This window comes from Argentina anserina, chromosome 7, assembly GCF_933775445.1.
Source record: "Argentina anserina chromosome 7, drPotAnse1.1, whole genome shotgun sequence".
Lineage (NCBI taxonomy): Eukaryota > Viridiplantae > Streptophyta > Magnoliopsida > Rosales > Rosaceae > Argentina > Argentina anserina.
This window is the reverse complement of record NC_065878.1, coordinates 7,261,025-7,271,499: the sequence shown is the minus strand read 5'-3', so window position 1 is coordinate 7,271,499 and position 10,475 is coordinate 7,261,025. Positions and strand designations below refer to the sequence as shown.

Here is a 10,475-nt window from a genome sequence, read left to right as displayed (position 1 = left end):
CATTTAGAGTTCTAGACATTTCTACATCCTATATGAATCAAAGATTGGCGAATTCTTTTCCATTCACCATATTGCTTCGGAAAAAAACAAATGAGCCAGAAATCCAAATATTGATGGAATCTATCAATCTAATATCTAAGCTCAGATCTGTATCGAAAAACACACATACATCTTTTCAACTTTATCAAACACCACAGATTCCCAATCTTTCTTCATACTTTCTCCAAACAAAAGCATATACAAAATTGAAAAGAATTGAAAGGGGAGACCAGTAACGTACCAGAGAGAGATTGGCCGAAGGGCCAGCGGTGTTGAGAATCTTCGAGAAGTCCCGGAGCTGTGACAGCAATTTTTTTACAGATGAGAGAATCAGAGAAAGAGAGGAAGAGAGAAAGTCAGAAAACTGAAAATGATAGAAGAACGTGGCCTCCTTCTTTCACGACTTAATTTTTTTTACTATGTGTATATGATTAATTTTAGGGACCCTTAAAATTGAGGCCCAAAACTAGTGCTTTAGTGGCTTTTGCCCAAGGCCGGCCCTGATAGGCATAACCAGTTAACCCAGAATTTCTCCATGCCATGGGTACGTCCCCGGCCTTCACACCCATGCACATCCTTATTCATATCATCCCGGCCCTTTTGTCCCTGCATGCTTTAATTCTTGAAATCATTTAGTTCGATCCTTATAAAGCCGCTGCACCATAGACGCTTCCATCCCTTTTGAGAAATCAAACGCGCCATATAACTCCTCCCCAGCCCGATTCTTTTATTTAACGTTCTTGCACTACTACAAAGTTCCCCATTAGCACCTCCTTAAACAGCTGATCAGTGTGAAATTACTCCTTGAACAGTACATCAGTGTGAAATGCGCCCCTCATTATCCACCCCAAAGACATCAGTGGCAAATGGAAATAGTATCACACTGTTAGAACAAGTCGGTGGGTTGTTTTTCCAATTTACTAATATCAGTGTACGGAGTAACAGCAAATGACAGATATATACATATATATAATTGTAAATACGCATGAAAGTGGCCTCTTATTTGCATTATTACGCAAGGAGCACGTGGGCTGAGACTTATCCACTATATAACAAGGTCCGTAGGTAACCGTCAGATTAAAGTAAGTCTGATCTAACGTCAAACAAAGCCCCCCACCCCCAATCCCCCAAACTCTCTCTAGTTCTGTAGAATCGTCTCTCAAACATTTTTTCACTAAACCTAGATCTATTTCTCTTCTTTCCTCCCTTCTCTCTCGAATGGAGTCGCGCAAAGAGTTGAACCCACCCAAATTTCTCTCTCCCCTTACAGTTCAAACTTCAGATCTTGTTAAGTCTTCTAGATCGGTTGCCTGCTCCAGAGCAGCCAACACAGCGGCCGCCGGAACCAAAAAGCTCTCTTGCGGTTTCAATAAAACAAGTCCCTTGATCATCTCTTTCTCTCGCTCTCGCAACAATCAGTTAGCAAGAGAGAGGTCATGGCTATGAAATTAGAAATAAGGTTTTCGTACTGGAGATCCCTCCGTCGAAATTGTAGCCTTCGATTAGCTTATTACTATTTCGTCAATACCTATATATGTTTCTCCTCTCTCTTCTCTCCTCCCTTATCTCTCGAATGGGGTCACGCAAATGGATCTCCTGTTGCAAATAAGTTCAGGCTGGGACGAAAGATCGGTCTCCCAAATGGTGATTATGATATATTATGTTCCATGTCTTAAAATAGGATTTGGGTATTTCATTGAGGTGCTTAATTAAGTTGGTGTATTGTAGGTACGAGTCTAGCACCAAGGAGATGTAGTGAAGGAGCTCCTGCTTTTTACTACCAAGGAGCAATTACATGAAGAATCGGCTATGGTCAAGGACATTGCATATTGCTGCCAGTCAAGGCTACTTAGGTTTCAAAAACTTCAGTTCTCTTTTATATCATCTTTTTTTTATTTTAGTTATCTTTGTTCTTGTCAAAGTTTGAAATAGAATGCTTCTTGTTCCCTGTATATGAATTTTCTATATTTACATCTTTTCTTAATTTATGTCATCTTACTCACACTAGAATTGGAATCGAGTTGCTGTTATTTGAAAGTTGATCGACTTGGTGTTTGCATGAATAAAAGACATGACATCTAGTCAATTTCAAATTCATGGTACAATTCCTACCCTAAGTTTGGTTTTCCCTGGACATCCATTTAGAAAATTTGCTTGTTTGTTGTCACCTGATTTATGACTTATTGTAAAATATGGCGGCTTTTATGCCCATAAACGTTTGCAGACTTGAATACTAAGTGCTTAATTTTACAACTTATATTTAGGGTTTACATGTTGTACATACCATAAATCTCGTAGATTATCAATTTATATGTTGAGTGAAATCATGAATTCTAAAATTCAATATTTTTTCCTTGCGAACTTGCTTTATTGCATATTTAGGCACTCAACAGATGGTGAGTTTGCTCTTATGGTGCTTATGGCATACCTTCCATGTATACAAAACTACAAAAGGCTCAGGTTCCCCGAAATCTCCTCGTCATCTTCAATATTGTATATTTTCACATCTTATTGACTTTGACACATATAGTTAAATCATGATGATAGATTCTGCATGAATTGATGCTATTATATTTTTTACTTGCAATCTTACTGTAGGTGATAATTATATGGTGGGGTGGTCTAATGAGAGGTGCCATGTCTATAATGCTTGCTTATAATCACGCAAGTTGTGGGACAAAATTATTTCTTTAGATATGTTTTAGGTTTAAAAATTAAAACTACTCAAGTATGTTAAGGGAGGAAACAAATGAGCAATCTTGTTAGTTACAGTATCGTCTAATCAACATCTAATGTATACCAACGTGTAGGATTGATGAAAAGCGCTTGTCCAGGAATCTACATACTGATGCTCTTACCATGGTTGAATATTTGTTGCTTTGACAAGTCGAGCTTGAAAGCTAGTAAGTCTCATTCTTTTCTTCTTTCAATTGTTTCTAACGTTATCAATGGTCTTCTAGTACTTCAAATCCTCTTAATTTTCTTTAACCTATATCTTAATATTGAATTACTGAGTTTCCATTTGCTGCTCTCAAGCAGTTTCATTCTTGTGAATTTTACACGATGAATATTAAGTTCTTCAATTTATTTTTTGGATTTAGTTATTACTGGATTCATAATCATTCAATATATTTAAGATCCTTGAATTTGCTAGACTGCTGAATTTTTTTTATCTGACATGCTATCTGCTTCTTTTCAGGGTACCGAATTTGGTCATGAAAGAGCACACTGAAAAGGTATGATTTATTTGCTATCAATCTGAATTCAACCAAACTAGAGAGATGATTTATTTAATTATAGTCAAAATTTAATATTACTAACATGATCTCTCTTGCTTGCCCAGATTGTGTCATTGCAGGTTGTTAGCATCAAAGAAGAGTTGCAGCTGCTGGATGAAGAGTCTTTGTGTTTATGTATTGATGATTAAATTTGTAGTTAGTATTGTAGTACACATATAGAATACAGTACATTGTACAGTATAATAATTAAAGGTGCCCACTAGCACCTGATTTTTTTTTAATATAACTTCACAAATTTGCCACTGATATCAGTAGCATTCTAAAGTCACTGATGTTTATTAGAGTGTAAAACCTCATTAGAACCTCTTATAGAGGGCACTGATAATATATTAGTGGCTACACAGGTGCTAATGCAATTACACACTGATATCAGTGCCCTTTGCCCCCAATAGGTACTAATATCTATCAGTGCCCATTGGGGAACTTTGTAGTAGTGTTGCGCTGCAATAACCCGGCCAATTATCCAGACTTCACTGAATATCAGTCGGTCTTATTGTAGTGCCAAATCCTTTTGTGGACACTTGTAATAACCCACGTTTTCAAACAATATTTGAATTTAATTAAATTCTATTGAGTTGTGAAGTTTGTTTTTAAATCGAATTTGAGTTGTTAGCAATCGTTACGAAACGGAAACGGAAGCGTTCCGAGAACGTTTAATAAGAAAACGTTACGTTTCCGAACGAATTTATCAACTTTCATTTCGTCGCTCGGTTGTGAAAACTTTCTTCACGGAAGTTGTAGAGCTCGTCGATACGAGTTCGTGTATATGTGACGCGTTCGAATCGGACGTCGGAAGTAAAAGTTATTAACGTCGGAAGTTAGTTTCCGATTTGGAAACTAGTATAAATAGATAATTATGGGATTAGGGTTTCCATAATCAGAAACCCTTTCTCTCCCTTCTCTCTCATTCCGCCGCTCTCCCTTTCTCTCTTCTCTCTCACTCTCCCGACCTTCTCTCTCTCTCCCTCACTCGGATCCCTCTCGCCCTCACCGATCGCTCCCCCTCTCCCCCTCACCGATCGCTCCCCCTCTCCCCCTCACCGATCGCTCTTTTCCATCTCCCTCTCACTGTCACCTCATCCTCTCCCTCTCACCGAAACCGCGCGATTCACAGTCGCCCAAAACACTCCACCGGTGAGACCAAGACTTGAGCTGCATCACCATCATCTCTCCTCACCCCTAGTGCCTCCGGTGACACAATCGGCTATTGGAAACCGCGACAAGCACCGCCGCTTCTCAACTGCAAGGCCGCCGGCACCTCAAGCTCATCAACGTCGATTTGACAATCCAAAGGTTCGAATCAAGGTGAGGTTTAGCTAGGATTGGTCATTGTGATGTTGTTGTTGTAATTGTGGATCGATTTGTGGTGTTTTGGTGGGGGATTGGAGGAGGAAGAGGAGAGGAGATACCGCCGCCTAGAGGCGGCGCGTGGGGAGGCGTGGGGTGGTGTAAGGGCTGCTTAGGAGCGGAGGGAGGAAGAGGGGAGGAAGGAGGACGGTTTTGGGGTGGTGGTGGCGCCACACGCGCCGGTTTTGGGCTCGGCGCGTGGGCCCCACGCGCTGCCGGCCGGAGGTGGCGCGTGTGCCACACGCGCCGCCATACGAGGCGGTGTAATTAGTTTTGAATGAAGGGGTATTTTGGTAATTTACTGTGTACGGTAAACGTAAATGTAATTTTTATTTACTGCGGTAAATGTAATTAAGTTTTACCTACGGTAAATGTAATTATAATTTACTTTCAGTAAATGTAAAAAGTAAATTGTAAAAAGGGTAATTTAGTAAATTTTATTTACTGAATTTGTATTTACATTAAATCGTACGTATACGTACAGAAATACGTATTAATATTTATACGTACAGAAATACGTATTAATATTTATACGTACAGAAATACGTATTAATATTTATACGTATAGAAATACGTATTAATATTTATACGTACAGAAAATACGTATTTAATATTTATACGTACAGAAATACGTATTTAATATTTATACGTACAGAAATACGTATTAAATATTTATACGTACAGAAATACGTATTAATGGAGTATTGTACAGTAACCGTGAATAGTGAACAGTGAACAGTAACTTCGTATAACCAAAATTGCTGAACAGTACCGTATATTACTGTTTTGGCATTTAAAGGTTTACGAAACGATTCTAAATTCTTGTTTTATCTTTTTAAGGTGATCGCTAAATCGAGGAAAGGGATTATTATCGGAAATTGAGGAATTACGCTCAAGTCAATAAGGTGAGTAAAATCTCACTGAATTTACGAATCTACCCTTGTGGTGATTCAACATTTGGCATGTGTGTGTATCAAATGAATTATAACATGTATATAATTTAGTGGACTACATATATATAGTATAATGGTAATAGGTACATAATATATATATAGTTCATTAAATTACGTACTGTTATTAATGCATTAAAAATAGTCATTTCGGTGACGGAAAATTGAGCATGAGTATGTGAGAATATTGTACGTAATTCTTCAGGTGTTTATGAAATATGACATGTATAGGATATAGTGGACTATGTATATATTGTATAAATGGTAATAAATACGAATATATATAGTTTGCTATATAATATACTGTTATGATTTTTATTGTGGTGATATCGTGAAAGTTTTAAAACGTACAATATGATGAGTGATTATTGTACATGATTTTATCACGGAGAATGTTAAAAAAAAATTGTGATTTGTCTTCGGACGTGATGTGTGGTACAATATGATGTGGGATTATTGTACGTGATTTTTAACATTGAGATTGTTAAAATGTGAATTGTCTTCGGACCTGATTTTTGGCACAATATGATGTGAGATTATTGTGCGTGTTTGGCAAGTCGGAACCTAGCCTTTGGCCGGGCGAAAGTTACGATACAGTTAGAGCTCTAGTCTGTCTGCCTTAGTACTGCATGTGAGGTAACGGGTGGTTATCTGCTCATGGGTACTCGGTGTATTTTGGATGTTGGGTAGCGGGTGGCTATCCAATATCAACGGTGTATTACGAGAGGGGTAACAGATGTGTACCAGCGTTCTTGGTACCCGTATTATAAATGCATTGGGTAACCAGAAGGGTTACTTAATTTCCTCATGAGCTTTTCATTTCCTATTTCTTTGGGTCAACCAGATGGGCTGACCATTGGCTCATGGGGGCATTTATATTTGTTGTGTTGTGATCTTTCGTATATATTGATATGCGAACTGTATTGTGATTTTACTCATACGAGCTATAAGCTTACCGGGTTTGTGTTTACAATCCCGGTGCACCAATTCGATGGTGTAGGGGATAATTCTGCAGGTGCTGATTAGTGGTGGTTGAGTGACGACTACAGAGGCTCGAAGTCGTTCGGATCCTACTTGTGGTGAGATTTTAGCATGGATTCGTGTGTGAGGATTTGTGTATTTTCATTTGTGAGATTTGTGAGTGATTTGTGAGAATTATTACATTTCCATTTTGTGTATGGATTAGAATTTGGGTTGTAATAATTGGTTGTCTGAGTTGTATTGAGAACTCAGAAATGATCCGCTGCGACATTAAAATGATTTCGGTTTATTTGAGATTATTTTTGTGTTTAACGATTCTAAGATTTTGAGTTTTGAAGCTCGAAATTTTAGGGTCGTTACAGTTGGTATCAGAGCCTAAGTGCGTATTTGGCGATTATCAATATCATCCGGGAGCGATGATCCGACTGCAGGCGGGCCCCCATCACATGCTCCTCGGTATTGATATGTCGTCGGGTACGCGAGAGTGTTTTAGGAGCCATACCTAATGGTTTGGTCCTCCGAGATGTATCGTGATGATACTTCGATGATTCATCATATGCTGAAATTTCATGTTAATACCTATTGAATCTGTTTTAGTTGAATTCGAGATTTCACAAGTGTTGACTAAGTGTTTCGTTGTTTGAAGGTGATGAACGCTGATAAGGGCCGAGGACAGGGCCGAGGACGGGCGAGAGGACGTGGTCGAGGTAGGACCGCGGGCCGAGTCCGCAACGTGGAGAACCTTTATGAGGAGGCTGCTCCACAGGTAGAGCGGGTAGGCCGAGGTCGAGGTAGGGCCACAGGTCGAGTCCGCAACGTGGAGAACCTCTATGAGGAGGCTGCTCCGCAGGAGGAGCAGGATGAGCCAGCTCCTGCGGTTAGAGATGACGGTCGAGTGTTGAAGCTGATCAAGGATATTAGTGCACTGTCAGCTCCGACATTTCATGGGGGACTAGATCACATGGTAGCTGACCATTGGATCGAGGGTATGGAGACTTATTTTGAGATGATAGAGTGCACAGAGATTGAGAAGAGAAAGATAGCTACATTCTTTCTCAAGGGTGATGCTCTAGATTGGTGGAAGAGCATGAGACAGATTGTGGATGTGTCTACATTCACATGGGGAGATTTCACCACCATATTCCAAGAGAAGTATTTCCCAGCCTCAGTACAGGAGGACTTAGAGTTGGAGTTTCTGGCATTGGTACAGGGAGACATGACCATTAGAGAGTATGATGCTCGATTCTCGCAACTGTATCGGTATGTCAGGCCTATGGGTGCGACTGCTTTAGCTCAGAAGTATCTACGTGGGCTGAAGCAAGAGTACAAGACCATGATATCAGTCCTTTGCCTGACTTCACGGGAGCAGATATTTGAGAGTGCTATGAGTTTGGAGCAAGCAGAGAAGACTCGAGCAGGTGACGTGGGGAACAGAGATGCGAAGGGGAAAGGCAAGGCAGTCTATACAGGCAGCGAGCACTCAGGGCCGAAGGATAGGTCATGGAAGAGGCCAAGACCCCACTATCAGGCCCCGACAAGGGCGCCACCCTTAGCCATCAGAGCAGCACCAGTCAGACCATTAGCAGCAGTGAGGTGTTATAGCTGCAATGAGATGGGACATTACGCCTCAGCATGTCCGAAACCGAAGAGAGCAGGCTGCCACCGGTGCGGGCAAGTGGGACACATAGCTCGAGATTGTACCCGACCACTTCCGGGTAGACAGGAACGGCCGCAGAGACAGCTACCAGCGGGTCAAGCTAGAGTGTTCGCAGTGGGTCAGCGAGATACAGGGGTGGAAGGTACATTATCACTTTTTGACTACCTTGCTAGAGTGTTGTTTGATACGGGAGCATCACATTCATTCATTGCTAGTTCGGTAGTGGAGATGCTAGGATTGATTCCTACACCTCTCGGGGACGCCTTATGTGTCACTTCACCCCTTGGAGTGTCACTTGAGTTAGAGACAATCTGCAAAGCTTGTCCTATATTGATTGGGAGTAGAGAGTTCTCTGCTTCGTTGATTGTGATTCCGGACCACACTTATGATGTGATCTTGGGGATTGATTGGTTGAGACCACAACATGCTGTGATTGATTGTTTCGACATGGTAGTGTCCTTTCATAGACCTGGAGAGCCAGTGTTTCGTTATCGTTGCCTCAAGTCCGACAACGCCATGAGATCAGGAGTTTTGGCACATGTGGAGTCAGTGGATCAGGAAGTGACTATCACAGACATTGTGGTAGTATCTGAGTTTGGTGAAGTGTTCCAAGAGATACCGGGGCTACCTCCTCGAAGAGTGGTAGATTTCTGCATTGATATAGTACCCGGTACAGCACCTGTGTCAAAGGCGCCATATAGAATGGCGCAGAATGAACTTAAGGAGCTGAAGGTGCAGATCGATGAGTTATTAGATCAAGGGTTCATTAGACCTAGCGTTTCACCTTGGGGAGCACCTGTTTTGTTCGTGAAGAAGAAAGATGGTTCTCTGCGGTTATGTGTGGACTACAGAGAACTGAACAAGGTGACCATCAAGAATAGGTATCCCTTACCTAGGATTGATGACTTGTTCGATCAGCTCAAAGGTGCTACAGTGTTCTCAAAGATTGATTTGAGATCCGGTTATCATCAACTCAGAGTGAAGGAAGAAGATATATCGAAGACAGCCTTCAGGACCCGGTATGGACATTATGAGTTTGTTGTCATGCCATTTGGTCTAACGAATGCACCAGCTGTCTTCATGAGTTTGATGAACCAAGTATTTAGTCCATACTTGGATGAGTTCGTAGTGGTGTTTGTGGATGACATTCTGATATACTCCAAGACACAAGAAGAACATGTGGTGCATCTGAGAACAGTGTTGCAGACCTTGAAGGAGGCGAGACTGTATGCCAAGCTAGAGAAGTGTGAGTTCTGGAAAGAAGAGGTCAAATTCCTTGGTCATGTTGTCTCAAAAGATGGAGTACTAGTGGACCCAGCAAAGGTAGAGGCAGTGAAGAATTGGAGTCGTCCAAAGAACCCTACAGAGATACGTAGTTTCCTCGGGTTGGCAGGTTACTACAGGAGGTTTATCGAGGGGTTTTCTAGTATCGCATCTTCATTGACCAAGTTGACCAAGAAAGATACTCCGTTCGTGTGGACGGATGCATGTGAGGAAGCATTCAGCAAGCTAAAGACTAGACTGACCACAGCTCCAGTGTTGACGATTCCCTCTAGTGGTGGTGGCTATGTCATTTACAGTGATGCTTCGCTCCAAGGTTTGGGTTGTGTGTTGATGCAGAATGGAGGAGTTGTTGCATATGGCTCGAGACAGTTGAAGATTCATGAGAAGAATTATCCGACACACGACCTAGAGCTGGCGGCAGTAGTATTTGCACTGAAGATTTGGAGACATTACTTGTATGGGGAGAAATTTCAACTCTTCTCAGATCATAAGAGTTTGAAGTACTTATTCTCACAAAAGGAGCTGAATATGAGGCAGAGGAGGTGGATGGAACTCCTCAAGGACTATGACTTCACATTAGAGTACCACCCGGGGAAGGCAAATGTGGTGGCGGATGCCTTGAGCAGGAAACCGAGAGGTGTGGTAGCTTCTCTTATGGTCCAGGAATGGTTCATGCTAGAAGCTGCATCAGAGTTTGATTTGGTACCATCGGGAGGAGAACCAAGGGTCTTTCTTGGTAGTGTCACAGTGCAACCCACATTGATCACGAGGATCATACAGGGTCAGGCGCAGGATAGACACTCACGAGCCAAGTTGGCGGATCTTGTAGTTGATACGCTTGATGAGTGTCCTTCTGAGTGGAGAGTTGGACCCGATGGAGGGTTGAGGTTTGGGGCAAGGTTGTGTGTCCCAGATTGT

At 41.5% G+C, this 10,475-nt stretch overlaps 1 long non-coding RNA gene across 2 annotated transcripts; it reads left to right on the top strand.

The window, feature by feature from the left end:
* Positions 1–1,224: 1,224 nt before the first annotated feature.
* Positions 1,225–3,559, top strand: LOC126802957 (uncharacterized). 2 transcript variants are annotated; one of them, XR_007673035.1, is made up of 5 exons: positions 1,225–1,683; positions 1,768–1,892; positions 2,638–2,942; positions 3,239–3,275; positions 3,383–3,559. It is a non-coding gene; the product is annotated as an uncharacterized LOC126802957 (long non-coding RNA). The 2 variants fall into 2 exon arrangements; XR_007673036.1 differs by having other exon boundaries at positions 2,422–2,942.
* Positions 3,560–10,475: the final 6,916 nt, after the last annotated feature.